Source organism: Coenobita brevimanus, chromosome 58 (assembly GCF_032717465.1).
Source record: "Coenobita brevimanus isolate Jiangsu-jjx chromosome 58, ASM3271746v2, whole genome shotgun sequence".
Lineage (NCBI taxonomy): Eukaryota > Metazoa > Arthropoda > Malacostraca > Decapoda > Coenobitidae > Coenobita > Coenobita brevimanus.
The window spans coordinates 13,410,694-13,427,099 of record NC_137011.1 but is presented as its reverse complement, the minus strand read 5'-3'; positions in this window follow the sequence as shown (position 1 = coordinate 13,427,099).

Sequence of the window (16,406 nt, the reverse complement as noted above, 5' to 3'; positions counted from 1 at the left end):
GGACTCCAATCGAGTTATTAAATACCATCCTGTACAATGCACGATGATGCACATCGTGTCAAAGGACACAAGTTTCCCGCCGATGTGTGTCATATATATATATATATATATATATATATATATATATATATATATATATATATATATATATATATATATATATATATATATATATATATATATATATATATATATATATATATTATTACATAGTCTATGATTTCATCATCATCCTTTGTGTAATTTTAACGCACAGTATGCTGCATGTTTGATCACGAGCGTGTTCTGTCTCAGTCCCCCCCTTCTACCGTTATAGTAGAGTAAGTCGTCCTTTCTGTTATTCAGTGCGGGATTGTCAACTGTTTGTCCCCATCGCTTCATTTGCGCGTCCTTCTTACAAGTTGTATCAAGCTCTGCCGGCCCCTATATAATGAGCTCAGTCTCTGCATCTTTGCCACTTAGATCTGCTCCTCGTTTTGTTCACATCTCTGTCCTCCCCTGTACAGATATTATTATTGTGAGTGCTCAAGAAATCTCCAAACATCTAGCAGCTGTGTGTAATTTGAGTATAACTGTTGTTGTATTTTTTCTTGTACTGTGTAGCATAAGGTTAATTCTTAGGCCTAGTGAGGTCTTTTTTGATTAATGTTGGGTTTTATGTCAGTCATTTTTTATGATAGTTTGTATCTGTAATAATTTATCTGGCATTCACTGAGTATTATCTGGTATCTCATTTTATCAGGGCTGACTTAGATAAATTTACTTTTGGTAATTTCGTGTTAATAGAGGCTATTGCGGTTAACCATATATTTAACCTGTTTATTTGCCATTACATTATCCTTATGAGTTCTGAATGTTTTGTTGTTAGTTTGAGCATTAAACTTTAACTTGTAATTTTACCTAACTCTTTTGTTTTGAACCTGGAACTTTACGGGACAGTAGTGACTCTTAGTATTCTCACTTAAAGTGTACGTTATCTTTCTCTGTTCCGTAACATAAATTTGGCGACCTCATATCAGGATATTCAGGATATTATCATAAGGATATTGCTTGATATTTTGTGACTGTTACTTATTCATTATGTCTACTATTACTACACTTGATGAAGCCAAAGATTTTTTGTCAAATGTGCAAACAGTGTGTGATAGAAAACAGAACAAAGAATGAACTTAAGCTTGTTGCTCAACAATTGGGAATTGCTGTTCGCTCTCATCATTCTAAAGATCAAATTGTTGACATGATTAATGAAAGCTTGTTTAATGTAACTCCTCGAAATGAGCAAACGCAGATTGAATTAGCTAAGTTACATCTAGCCCTGCAGGAGGCCCGTGCTAAGGAGGCTGAATTTCAGGCAAAAGCTCGTATTCAAGAGGCTGAGTTTCAGGCAAATGCTAAGGAGGCTGAGTTTCAGGCTCGTGCTAAGGAGGCTGAGTTTCAGGCACAAATTGAACTTGCTAGGATTCAGGCAGACCATTAGTATCGCATGAAACAAGGTGGAACTGGATCATCTAGCTCTGATGATTTTGATGTGGCTAAAAATGTTAAACTTGTCCCTCCTTTTAATGAATCTGATTTAACAAAGTATTTTCAGTTGTTTGAGAGGGTAGCTACAGGTTTTAATTGGCCTAAGGAGTATTGGCCAGTACTCCTTCAAACTGTTCTCACCGGTAAAGCTCAAGTAACTTATGCATCTTTGCCTCAGGATCAGTCTGATAATTATGATGTAGTTAAGAGCTTGATTCTTAAGGCCTATGAGCTTGTTCCTGAAGCTTATAGAGTAAAATTTAGGACAACTTAAAAGCAAGATAAGCAATCCCATGTTGAGTATGCAAAAATCAAAGAAGATCTGTTAGAGCAGTGGTTAAATTCTAAGAATGTGGATTCTGATTTTGACAAATTTAAGCAGATGATTTTGCTGGAGGACTTCAAAAGGTGTATTAGTAAAGATGTAAGCCTATATCTTGATGAGAAAAGAATAGATAATTTGTCTGATGCTGCAGTTTTAGCTGATGAGTATGTTCTCACTCACAAGAGATATTCTAGAGAAAAAGGGAAAGCTGAGAGTAAGTACGTTGCCTCTACTCAGAGTACAGGTAACAGGAAAGAAAATAAAGATGATGTTTCTCAGGAAGTAAATACCAGCTTCACCTCTAGATTTCAGAAAAGTAAATGTACTTATTGTAGTAAGCTTGGTCATACTACGGAGAGATGTTTCAGGAGACAGCGTGATGTGAACAAAAGGAGTCTTTAAATATTCAGTCAATTGGTCTAGTGTCCACTCTTGAGAGTTCCCAGAATTCTTTAACTGAGTTAACTGAACCTGCTTTGAGAGGTAACTTAAATTCTCATGATGGAGCTCCTCTTTTGAGCAGTAACGTGGGTGACACTCTCAAGAGTTCATGTGCTAATTTCCTGTCTGATGGTTTTGTCAGTCCTCTGGACAGTAATGACAGGAAATCAGTTAAAATATATCGTGATACAGGTGCTTGCCAATCCCTTATGCTGACCAGTGTTCTAGGCTCTAATGTTAATTCCTCTGATGAAACTGTAATCTTACAAGGTGTAGGGAATAATTACTTCTCTGTCCCTCTGTGCAGAGTGAATTTAGAGTCTGGTTTTGTTAATGGTTCCGTTATGGTTGGGTTGGTTGAGACACTCCCAATGTCAGGTGTAACTTTCTTACTTGGAAATGATATTGGTGGAAGTCAAGTGTGTCCAGCTCCTCAGTTGTCTAGTGAGCCAGTGGCTGCGACCCAGGATTGCGATGTCCCTGATGTGTTCCCTGCATGTGCTGTCACTAGGGCTAAGTCTAAAGTTACTGGTGATTTAGAGGATAATGATGATGATGATGTTATCCTAGCTGACACTTTTCTTGCTAATTTGGACCACTCACCAGATGAGGCAGTACCCCGTAGTGTTGATAATTTGTCTCGTCAAGAGTTGGTTGAGTTGCAGGTTGCTGACCCTGAGTTGAAAGGTCTAGCTAACTCTGCTTACAGTGAAGAAGAGTCAGACGGTGCTTCTACTTGTTATTATGTAAAGTCAGGAGTGGAGACCCCCAACAGCATCAGCCGACTGTGAATGGGAGGTTGTACATCAAGTTGTCATCCCTCGTGTTTGTAGGCAGGATATCATTAGAGTGGCTCATGATTCTAGTTTGGCAGGGTGTGTTGTTTATATTGATGATGTATTAATCTTCAGTGACAACTGGAAAGATCACCTATGCCATGTCAGTAAATTTCTTGAGCGTTTGGTTCAGGCTAATCTTGTAGCTAATTTATCAAAGTGTGAGTTTGGTCAAGCTAAAGTTCAGTACCTTGGGTATGTAATTGGTGATGGAGATGTTGCACCACCAGGAGCTAAGGTTCAGGTTATAAGTGATCTTCCCAGACCTAAAAGTAGGAAAGAGCTACAAAGATTTTTGGGAATGGTAGGTTATTACAGGAGATTTGTTCTTAACTTTTCTATTCTTGTATCACCACTTACAGACCTACTGAAAAAGGGAGATGAATTTGTCTGGACCGATAACTGTGAATCCTCTTTCAACAAACTTAAAGCTATTCTATTAAGTCAGCCAGTGCTCGCTACTCCAAATTTTGCTAAGCCTTTTAAGATGGCTGTTGATGCAAGTGATACAGGAGCTGGGGCTGTTTTGCTGCAAGAGGATGATCAGGGTATTGAACATCCTGTATCTTATTACAGTAAGAAGTTCACTCCACCTCAAAAGAACTACTCCACTATTGAGAAAGAGCTTTTGGCCTTGATTTTGGGTTTACAGCAGTTTTCATTTTATTTGTGTTCTGGTTTTGACCCCATAGTCATTTATACCGATCACAACCCACTGAAATTCCTTAGTAAGTTTAAAGATAAAAATCAGAGATTGACAAGATGGAGTCTACTTCTTCAAGAGTATTCATTAGACATACAACATGTCAAGGGGAAAGAAAATGTTATTGCAGATTGCTTATCTAGACTTTAGACAGATTGTTTTAGAGTAATAAGAAATTTCCTTTGTAAATTTCTTTTTCTTTGTGGGGAGGTGTTACATAGCCTATGATTTCATCATCCTTTGTGTAATTTTAACGCACAGTATGCTGCATGTTTGATCACGAGCGTGTTCTGCCTCAGTCCCCCCCTTCTACCGTTATAGTAGAGTAAGTCGTCCTTTCTGTTATCCAGTGCGGGATTGTCAACTGTTTGTCCCCATCGCTTCATTTGCGCGTCCTTCTTACAAGTTGTATCAAGCTCTGCCGGCCCCTATATAATGAGCTCAGTCTCTGAATCTTTGCCACTTAGATCTGCTCCTCGTTTTTATCACATCTCTGTCCTCCCCTGTACAGATATTATTAATGTGAGTGCTCAAGAAATCTCCAAACATCTAGCAGCTGTGTGTAATTTGAGTATAACTGTTGTTGTATTTTTTCTCGTACTGTGTAGCATAAGGTTAATTCTTAGGCCTAGTGAGGTCTTTTTTGATTAATGTTGGATTTTATGTCAGTCATTTTTTATGATAGTTTGTATCTGTAATAATTTATCTGGCATTCACTGAGTATTATCTGGTATCTCATTTTATCAGGGCTGACTTAGATAAATTTACTCTTGGTAATTTCGTGTTAATAGAGGCTGTTGCGGTTAACCATATATTTAACCTGTTTTTTTGCCATTACATTATCCTTATGAGTTCTGAATGTTTTGTTGTTAGTTTGAGCATTAAACTTTAACTTGTAATTTTACCTAACTCTTTTGTTTTGAACCTGGAACTTTACGGGACAGTAGTGACTCTTAGTATTCTCACTTAAAGTGTACGTTATCTTTCTCTGTTCCGTAACAATATATATATATATATATATATATATATATATATATATATATATATATATATATATATATATATATATATATATATATATATATAATTTTACCCGATTCGTGTCATGGTGTGCTTTACAGGTTGTTAAACAATCTAACGACTCAAACCACCTGTGCCTGAGAGGGCTAGTATGTACTTAATTTTACTGAAAGTGCTCATGTGTTCAAGAGGATGAAATAAGTATTCTTTGATTATTATTATTATTATTATCATCATTATTATTATTATTATTATTATTGTCATTATTATAATTATTATTATCAATCTTTTCTCGCAGAGCAGAATTTGATACAAAGGCTGCATGAAAATTTATGCATATCTCTTGTTGCGATGATTCGTTATTCAAATATAAATTAACTATACAATTCATAATCATTTGAGGGGCTGCAAATAGAAACAATGCTAAGCGACATTTATTGCAAAATTCGTTTTATGACATACATCACTACAGTATATTGACCCTTCCTCTAACGATTGTGGTTGCATGTTTCCTCAAAACAGCATTGGAAATAAGGTTGAAACGCTTGTGAAGCAAGATAGCTTTTTCACTCTAACAAGATTTTGGCCAAGTGTGCCTAGTCTGGTATGTGGATAGTAATGATGCCATCTCCCAGCTTCCTGGAGAGCGTGTTTTGTCAGCTAGGACAGCCTGAGCCAATGATAACTCAACCAGCCGAGCACTGCTCTCTGATTGGCTGCCAGGCTAGCGAGTAGTGACGTCAATAAAGCATTCCCTGACCACATTTCTGCCATATACTTCAGGTTTTGTGACCACCCTGGATATTACAGCAATACAACCATGCCCTGTGACCAGCGCGAGCGTGGTGAGAGTGACAGTAAGCCTTTGAGATTGCCTAGAGGCCTGTTCTATGGTGCTCAGTGTTAAACAATGAAAGTGATTGTGATAATGATGTTGACCATCCTGATTTTGAGCTCTCTGGTATACTAAGTGATAGTGAAAGTGATTATGGGGATACTGTGGGAGCTAGGCTTGGCTGTAATGCTGGGGCGAGTGGTATGGATAGTGATAGTGATAATGTAACTACACCAGCAAGTTCTAGGAAGTGACCAGCAAAGAGTCTTGAAAAGAATGGTTGAAAAAGGAAAAGCCAGCCAGAAAAGTGGGCAATGAATATTGCAAAGAGAAACGCAATCTGGGGGAGGAATACTTTGCCTATGGCACGAAAAAAGTTATGCCAAAGAGGAAAGTGGGCCCCAGCTGCAACACACGTTGCTTTGAGAGTGGGGGTATTGACAATTTTAATGGAAAGTCGTAGGAAGTTGACATACACCTACAGTGTAATTATTGTTATTATTATTCTTATTAATGCCAATAATCAACCATTCTAGATTGTATAGAGTAGCTATATAATGGTTTTTCATTATGATTCTTATTGTAATTATTATTACCATTATTATTATTATGAAAATAGTGGTAGTATTATGCTTATAGCTTTTCCAGGTAACATGATCTATCATTTTCATCAATCTTTCGCCTATTTACCAGTAAGTAATTAGGTGGAAACCTATATTCTGTGCCATTACAATAGGTAAACAACAACGTTTTCGTTTTCGTTTTTGAAGGCTCCAACATGCTTGCATGCATCCGCCTTGGTCACCTAATGGCGGTTATCCATGCTGCACGATCTATTGCAGCTTCCCTGTTCAGTCCCTTAACCCTGAGGTCACACTTAATGACCTCGTCCCACGTTTTTCTCGGTCTACCCCTCACAACCCCACCCCCAATATTAACACTTCTCACCTTCTGCACCCTATTATCATCCCCCATCCTCTCCACATGTCCAAATCATCTCAGTCAACCTCTCCTCATCACAACACCAATACACTCCAGACTCATCCTACCTCTCAACTCTTCCATTGTAAACCCAGCCCCCCCAGGCCTTGCACGCAGGGACGCACTGCACATCCACCTAATCATTGTCATTTCTGTACGTCCGAGCCTGAGATTATCCTCTTCCTTTACTGCCCAGGTCTCACTACCACAGCATTACACTCCTAACACATGCTGCATACAAAGACCCCTTAGCACGTAGGGAAAGTCCTCTCAGTAAGTACTATACCACGCTATTTTATTATTATTTGGTGTGGCAAATCGCTCTCAAAGTTTGGCACTAATTTTGACAAACGAACAAATTATTAAACATCAAGTGAATTCATAGCCATTTTTACAGATTTCAGTGATTTTCAAATTGTTAGTTAAGAGCAGACACCTTAAACTACATTGTGACCAAATATGATGACACTGACATTAATAGTAAGCAAAATCTTTAAAGAGTTAAAAGTCGCCAAACTTTAAACGCAATTTCCTGGATTTTTATATTTGGCACTTAGCATCGTTACTATGGGCAGCCCCTCATTTCTGCCATTTATTTATCTGAATAATTTCGAGAACATCCAGCAAAGTGTAGGTTAATTACTAAAAGCTTGTTTATTTCACAGGGTGGGCCATATATTAGGCATCACATTTCTGGTGTGCTGCAAGGACAGCTCAGTCAGCGTTACCAGTGTCTTACCTGCATCACTTCCACACAGCAATTTAGAAATATCTGCTTTTCACCACCGTTGATTGGACGTCTGACTGTTAATTTCATGTTAAAATTTCTATATTCCTCTCAGACAAAAATACAAACCATCCCCTCAACACAGAAGATTGTAGTAATGATAGCCATCGTGGTGATGGTGATAATGGTAGTAGTAGTGGTAGTAGTGGCAGCAGCAGCAGCAGCACCAACACCACCAGCGGTATTTGTAGTAGTGGATGTAGTAGAAGTAATATTATATACAGCCCCAGCCTCCTCTGAATGTGAACCTGGTGGACCTTCAGGCTGCAACTGGCGTTCTGCATTTTGCCATCCTCTTTTTGGGGGATAAGGAGGGAGTTGTGGGACATCTGTTTAGCCTAGCAGAGGAGCTGCTTCATTATACTGATGCCAGTGTGTGAAGCTGACCCTCCCAAGTACCACACAAAAATTTTCAGAGCAATATAATTGTGAACAATCCTGCATTTCCCTAATCCATAATTTTTAATAATCTCACTTTGGTTGCTGTGATTAACTCAACATATTAAATGTTCAGTAAAATGAGAAAAATGAAGATTATCCTTTAATACGCTGAGAGGTAACAATATACCCAGACAAATGTTTGGTGGTTTAGTGAGTTAAGGGACTCCAACCACATGTAGACGTTAAAGGTCCAAAGGGGGAAAGGGCTGGGGTTTATCGATGGATGATTAGGGTTCGCTGCTCATATAATGCCACCCAGGGGCGTATGAGGCTGATTACATGGTCAATTTTCGGTAGTTCACACCACTAGATATTGGAAATCTAACTACCATGTTGTAGACCATGTTATTTTGAATCTATTCCACTATAGACTTGTATTCGGAAATGTATATTTAACGTGAAAATCCTATATTTAAGTACCTCGGATCTTTCAATATCTAACTTACATGGAGCTCTTTCCCCTTGCCAAGGGCCGCTCCGAGGCGTGAAGTCACGTGACTACTGTGCATGCTCGGACCTCACGGCCAATGAGATTAAAATTGGCCAAAATGCAGGCCAACCACATTGCTGACACTGACTGTATATCATGAAATTTCAAATATCCCTTACTTAAGTCAGTTGCACGATGGCTTCCTCTTGTATTGAATGTACTGTGACAGCATACGAGGCCATACTATTTTTTTTTTTTTTTTTTTTTTTTTTGGGAATAATATTCGGTAGTTCACATCACTCGATCTCGAAATAAAAAATTCTGTTTCCGGTCAATTTAGTGTAATTTGAATAAATTTGAGCTTCATTTTTGTTGGAAATCACTCGTTTTGGAGATAGCCCTAAGAAGGCTATCCAATTAGAAATGTGATTTTCTTATTCTTTTAGTGTGATCTGAATGTTTCTTTGCATGTAGGAAACTTCGGCACCAGAAACTTGGGCACTGGAAATTTCGGCACCGAATTTTTGGCACTGGAAACTTCGGCACTGGGAAATTTTGGCACCAACAATATTTGGCACCAGGAAACTTTGGCACCGGGAGTTTTGGACACCAGGAAACTTCGGCACCAGAAATTTGGGGCACCTGAAAATTGGATGTCTAGCATGGAGTAGTATTGCCACGAAGCACTTTTAAGATAGTTCCAGGTCAGTCAGATATATGGAAGACTAACAAGTGACTGTATCTTCCAAGGGGTTTTTGAAATCAACTCCTCAACACCAACAATCCATCCCTCGTATTTTCAACATCAAAATCAGCAAGAGAGCTAGAAACCCACACTGGCATTCGAAGACCACGTTAAATTGACCCTCTGACCACCAAAATCACCTATTTAAACATCTCATGTAAAATTATATATGTAGGGAAATGCAATAGTTTATTGTCAAATTGTTGTTCCTAATTTATTACTTATATTATACATCATATAATATATTATACATTATATATTATACAAAAAGAAAGATACTGCATTTGTTGTAACAAACAGAAAGAACAAGGCACATTTTTTTTTTATAGCACACCTGTCTTTGTAGCTCTCAGACTGCAACTGACTACATTATATATTATATAAAAAGAAAGATACTGCAAAATTTTGTTGTAACAATCTCAAAGAACAAGGCATTCTTCTTTTTAGCACACCCGTCTTTATAGCTCTCAGACTGCAACTACCTACATTATATTTTAAATAAAAAGAAATATACTGCATTTGTTGTAACAAACACAACGAACAAGGCATATTTTTATAGCACACCTGTCTTTGTAGCTCTCAGACTGCAACTCAAAAGTTTTCGAGTCAATTCTTAATAGAAAAATTTTAAAGCATCTTTCCTATCACAACCTTCTTCCTGATCGTCAGTATGGGTTCCGTCAGGGATGCTCCAGTGGCGATCTTCTCATCTATCTTTCAGTCTACTGGCCATCCTCCTTTCGGGACTTTGGCAAAAGCTTCGCCATTGCACTTGATATCTTAAAGTCCTTCGATCGAGTCTGGCATAAATCTTTAATTTCCAAACTACCCTCTTACGGTTTCTATCCTTCTATATGTGCCTTAATCTATGGCTTCCTTTCTGGTCGTTCTATAGCCGCCGTTGTAGACGGCCATCGTTCTTCTCCTAGATCTATCAACAGTGGTGTTCCTCAGGGCTCTGTCCTATCACCAACTCTCTTCCCTTTATTCATCAATAACCTTCTAAGCTATACATTTAACCCTATCCACTCATACTCTGATGATTCCACCATTCACCTTTCCATTCGGTTCCAGCAACGTCCATCTGAGCAGTTACTTCAACAAACAAGGGATGAGGCTATGGCACACCTAATGTATGACTTGGCTCGTATCTCTGACTGGGGTAAAAATAATCTTGTTGTTTTTAATGCATCAAAGACTCAGTTTTTACACCTATCAACCCGACACAATCTTCCACAGAAGTACCCACCAATGTTTAATAACATCCAGCTCAGTCCTGCATCATCCTTGAACATGCTTGGGGTTTCATTCACTCGGGACTTATCTTGGAAAGATCAAATTGCATCTCATGTTAAATCTGCATCCAAGGGATTAGGTGTGCTAGGCCGACTCCGTACCTTCTTTGCCCCTACACAGTTGTTGACTTTATACACGGGTTTTATTCACCGCTGTTTAGAGTACAGCTTTCATGTGTGGGGAGGCTCCCCACTTACAACTCTTCTCAATACCGTAGAGTCAAAGGCATTTCAACTCATCAACTCTCCTCCTTTTACTGACTCCCTTCAACCTCTGTCTCTTCACCGCACTGTTGCATCTTTATCTCTTTTCTGTCGCTACTTCAATGGTCACTGCTCCTCTGAACTGTCTGCTTGCATCCCTCCACCTCTATGACGGGTGCATAGCAACAAATTCTCATCCCTTTTCTGTCCATCTCTCTGATGCAAGAGTTAACCGTTATTGCCAGTCCTTCATTTATGCAACAGGTCAACTCTGGAATTGTCTCTCTCTGTATTTCCTACTTCCTATGATCTCCAGTCTTTCAAATGCAGTGTGTCCAGGCATCTCAAAATGATCGGATCTTGAATTTGGCTCTTTTTTTTTTTTTTTTTTTTTTTTTTTTTTTGAAGGAACATTTTGCGGGCTTGGCATTCGGTTCCTTCTTTCTTGCATAAAAAAAAAAATGATTACAATACACTGCATATCTTGGAGCATCTCCTCTTAAGAGCACATCGTTTGACTCCGATTTCTTGTCCTTACACTTTTTTTTTACAAAATCAATGTGAGCCCCTGACTCATTATCCAGAAGGATGACGGGACTTTGGCTGCTAGGGTTTGGGTATCGATGCCAAAACAGTCCTTCCCTCCCATACTTCCCCCAAATGTAGATTGAACTTTGAAAGAATGAAGTTGCAGCAATCAATGCTGTTGTCATTCCCCAAGTTCCCCAAGACTACAGCTTGGGTTCTATAGGCAGTCCTTCAGATTCCATGAATTCACAGAGCCGGATGTGCAAACCCATATGTTGAGCATCAGATTCTGTGATGGCAAAGGACAAGGCACGAAAACGGCAGTTTCTATCCCCCTGGATTTTGTGCCACTCTCTTGGAGGATTTCACATCGACACCCTTCCCCTGGTCTCCATCATGCTTCTGCCAATGTAAGAGAGCCCAAGCCTTTTGCAGGAGTCCCACTGCCATTCCTCACTAATTGGATTGAGAGACTCATCTCAGAGCTGCAGCTCCTCTTTAACAATTTCTGCCTCATCATCCTGGTTGGTGTCCTGATTGATGTCCTTTTTGTAATCAGGGCGAGATGGAGCAGTTAGATTCCCCATGAAACAGTGTCCTAGAGATTTAAGATAGCGGTTGACTTCTTTTCACTCCCAATACTCAGGGAATGCCTCAATGATGCAATGGATCTGATCATTCAACTGTCTCTGCTCTTGATGGGTTGTTCCCTTTCCTACCAGTCTCTTCTTGCTCCCACTCCAGCTGAGCCTCTCGTTCGATCTTTTGTAGATGGTTAATCAAACGATAAATAATGAGATCAGATTTCTCATACGCAATATTTAACATATTTTGGAGCCCTTCCATTGTGTTGATTGTCTGGGGGAGGCTGTTAAGAGTCCTTTCATGGACATTCCAGATTTCTGGCAGGAACTTTGGAGGAAGAGTCTTTTTTCCACATTATTTCCAATGTGCAAAGTACTCATGAACATGACTGGCCAAGGGTTCAAGGCGAAGATCAAGACTTTCAACAAGGGTGTCAAAGGCTTCTGGGACCAAGTTTGGAGAAAAGAAAGACAGGGCAATGATGGAGTGAAAGTCATCCCTGATTCTGCTTTCTTTGAGCATCCCAAAGTCACTCTTGAGGCCAGCTGACATCACCTTCCTCCAACAGATGTGACTGAAGTGGAAAAGGGATCCTGCAAGCTTCACTGTGGGAAACGATTGTTGAATAGCCTCCATAGCTCCAACCTCGAAGTTCGTGGAGAAGGTTGGCTCAAGTATGAGATCTAAGTGTAGAGCTTCCTTCTTCAGTGCCTCAAAAAATACTGTGTAAGACACTTTGCTCTTCTTCTCCATCAAGGCATATGCACACAGAGCCCAAACTCCATAAACACAGGTATGGACCATGTACAATTGAAGAAGTGTCTTAGCTAGAACCTTAATGTCTGATCTCCGATCCAATAACTACCGATTGACAGGGATCGCAGTCTTTCTCCAGTGGTGAATACAAAGATACGGCCATCCTCCGAGGAGTCACAGATAAGCCATTGGTCTCCATCAAAGGAAGAAAAGGCATCTGGAGTTTCCCTCAGTAGACTCAAGGATGGTGGACCCTTCAAAAAGTCTTTGGTCTGTGCATTCCAGATAACTCTCTTGATTGATGACTCGTGTGACAGAGCACCCCTTCCCTCTTCATCGATAGTAAGATTGTCATGGAGAATGGCTGAGGGTTTTTTTCATCTGATTCTGTTGGGCCTCGTCCTTTACTGTAGCCATATAAGAGGAAGCTTTGAAGAAGGAGATTGGAGGTGTGTGAATGTGGTCACGTTGGGGCTCTTTCACAAGCTTCTGTCGATCCTTGTCAAGTTAGAGGGTGACAGAGCAGCTCATCCCTTTCTCTCGACAGCACCAAAGTTCTGTTCCTGCAGTCAATTTTTTCCTGAACACGTACATGTGCCCATCATAGAATAGGACAGGTTTCCCCTTCGATGTCTTTGTCCACTCCATCTTCAGCAAGTTGTATGGATGCCAAACGAAAGCAAATGTATCTGAATCGAAATTCAGATAAAACAGTTCGAAAATAAGCAGGACTAACCACTAGACCAGACGTCAAAAATGCACGGATGTTCACATTCTCACCTGTCTTTTGATACTGCTGCTTTCTGGTAACTCTCACTTGCAGTCGCTTGCACCTCACTGATCACTCACCAGAGTTGCCAGTTTAGTGATTTTGTCCCTAGATTTAGCGACTTTCAGTAGTTTTTAGTGACAATTCACACTGATGGAACTGAAGACTGGAATCTACTGGGTGACATACTCGACTAACCTTCCTTTTGGGACAGTAAGTGATATATACTTTGATGCACGTTAAAGTAAAGTTAATTATGAAGTTGGTTGCAGAGATATTAATTATATAATTTATGCCACTTTCAACTTATGTTCATATTCAGGGTAGCCTGTGCGCACTGCGCACACTCACTAATGGATAAAATATATTTTTCCAATAAAAACTCAAGTAAATATTTAGCAGCATTTTTAGGAACTTCATATTCTATTTTTGTAACATTTAGCAATTTTCTTAGAGTGAATCTAATGACATTCCGATGTCCTGAGATGGCAGCTCTACCACTCGCTAACCCGATTAGTTGCCTTTGGATGCCTGCAGTACTGATCTTTATTTATTGAAACAAATGTAGGGTCTTCATTTTCATCAGTGGATTTATGTTTTTAGTTTCCTGAATTCATCTTGCTGATATGGTATTGAAAACTGAGTGATGGATTGTTGGTGTCGAGGAGTTGATTTCAAATATCTGACTGATCTGGAACTATCTTAAAAGTGCTACTTGGCAATGCTGTTCCATGCTAGACATCCAATTTCCTGGTGCCAAAGTTTCCTGGTGCCCAAAATTTCTGGTGCCAAAGTTTCCTTGTGCCCAAAATTCCCAGTGCCGAAGTTTCCTGGTGTCCAAAATTCTCAGTGACGAAGTTTCTTGGTGTCCAAAATTCCCGGTGCCGAAATTTTCCAGTACCGAAATTTTGGTGCCGAAGTTTCCAGTGTCCAAGTTCTAATGCCAAAGTTTCCTAAAGCCGTTTCTTTCCTTCATTTTTTGTCGGAAGTTTCTTGTTTTGGAGATGCCTATCTCCAAAAACAAGTGATTTCCGACAATAATGAAACTGAAATTCATTCAAATCTCACTAAAATCGACCGGAAAAAATGTTTTTTGTTTAAAAAATCGAGTGATGTGTACTACCAAAAATTGACCAATTACCTTTTGCCTTTCATGTCGTGACCGAGAGGCCTAACCAATGAAAAAAAAAAAAAAATCCTGGCATACTTGATCATCCAATCATGCTGACAATGATGGATCGAGTGCCTCAAGACAAGATTCAGCAGCGTTGCATCTTGCCCATCCCCCCAAACAAAATAAGGTATTATGCTAAGTTAACATTAAGTTAGGCCTAAGTTAGTTAGGTACAGGTTTGTTTAAAGTCAAAACGCGGCTTTTCTGATGATTTTATGGATTTAATTAGCCGAACTGTCTCATCTATTCCCGGGCGAAGGCGCGACGTTGCCGAGTCATTTCTCACTGAACTCGCACCGACTTTGTCAATATGACTGAATGACTAAGTGTACCAGAAGAAAAAAATATGCACCCTGGGCCCCTGTGCTCCTAATGGGGCAAAAAAGAATGAGACCAAAGATGATGAGAATGATGAACGAACTGATAATATTATCACCACCAGTAGTTGTAAAAGTTTAAGATATGAACACAATAGCCTACTAATAATTACTCGTGTAAGGTTGCCTACAACAGTCTACATTAATTTGATTCATCACCCTTTGCTCGGAACTTTGAATTAAGCTAAATATGGATGAACAAACTACTGCGTGGTAAGGCTCGAAGAAAATGGACTTGGCTCCATTACAGAAAAATAACTACCGAGGGATGAATATAATAATTTCGCAAATAAAAATATTTCTCGGACAGGGTGGGTGTCTGGCATAAGCTACACAAGCTACAGCTTAGGGCCTCCCAGTAGGAAGGGACCTATCAAAATCAGATTTTTTTTTTTAATAATTATGTTTTGATTAATGAAGAAATCCTTTAATTTAATTAACCCACTCTGCACGGGTTTGTTATTCATCTTGGTGACATTCTTGTCAAGTTCAGTTGTTTTACAGCCTTATTCTGTTTTAACAATTGCTAAACAGGGTCACTATACCTTCCCATAGCTTAAGGCCTCACCATGTCTAAATCCAGCCCTGTTCTCGGGAAAAAAAATAATAAAAAAATTCAGGTCCCCTATGGAGTGTTCTAGCAAAGATTCATCAAAATAGCTCTACGTGTCTAGAAATAGCTGGATAAACCCTTATATAGACAGAGGACGGTTCATTATTATATAGTCAGTAAAAACAACAAAACAACTTGCAACTACAACAATGACGTCGTATATAATACTATACTCCATTCACTTAAATTTAGTTCAAAACTGCCATTTTTCCATCGTAAATGCTGAGCTGCAACAAAATATGAACACTGAATATTATCCTGGTCGCCAAGAAGTGCTATGAAAAGGGTGTATAGTCGCAGAGTTGTCTTTTCTGCCACTCAGATACTCGAAATAATTTGCCAAAGGATGAAAATCTGGACCATGTTAAGGTAAAAAAAGTATAAGAAATATTACAAACAGTATGAATATCAATCCCCATTATATTAACAACACTGATAATACAGGGTGGTCAATGTATTACACAGTCAAATTATCGTGTGTTGCAGCGACGGCTAGGTCATCTTTACCCCTGTCAATCCTGCATCAACTTTCTACTTCCCGTAACTTTTCTTATGCCTTACAGTGTGTGCTGTTTTGAATGCAAGCTCACTAGAAATATCACAAAGCAGCCAAAAAATATGCACTTCTCACACTACCAGGCAGATCTTTCCACGCAACACACGAGCACTGGGATGTGTAAAATATGGAACATCCTGTATATGAGAAGATAATGTCACTAGATGCTAGCACAATATATAGTTTGATGCAACAACAAAAACATACGTAAAAGGTTAGGCCTGTGAGATGATGTTAGGATTCTAGGGGTTTGAGTGTTGGGTGAATATGTGTCCTGCCCCTTTCACTGGTATGCGGTTCATTATTCTCCCGCTTTCGTGCTAACTCTTTCTATGGACCCTGCCTCATTCCATAGTTAGGTGAGCTGAAAAGGTGAGGATGGTGATGATACGCTACCCACTTATTATTCTTGAAGTCTAGAAATTTTTTTTACTGTATTAGGTGGAAAACATATAACCATGTAGATTCCAGGGGGTCTAAA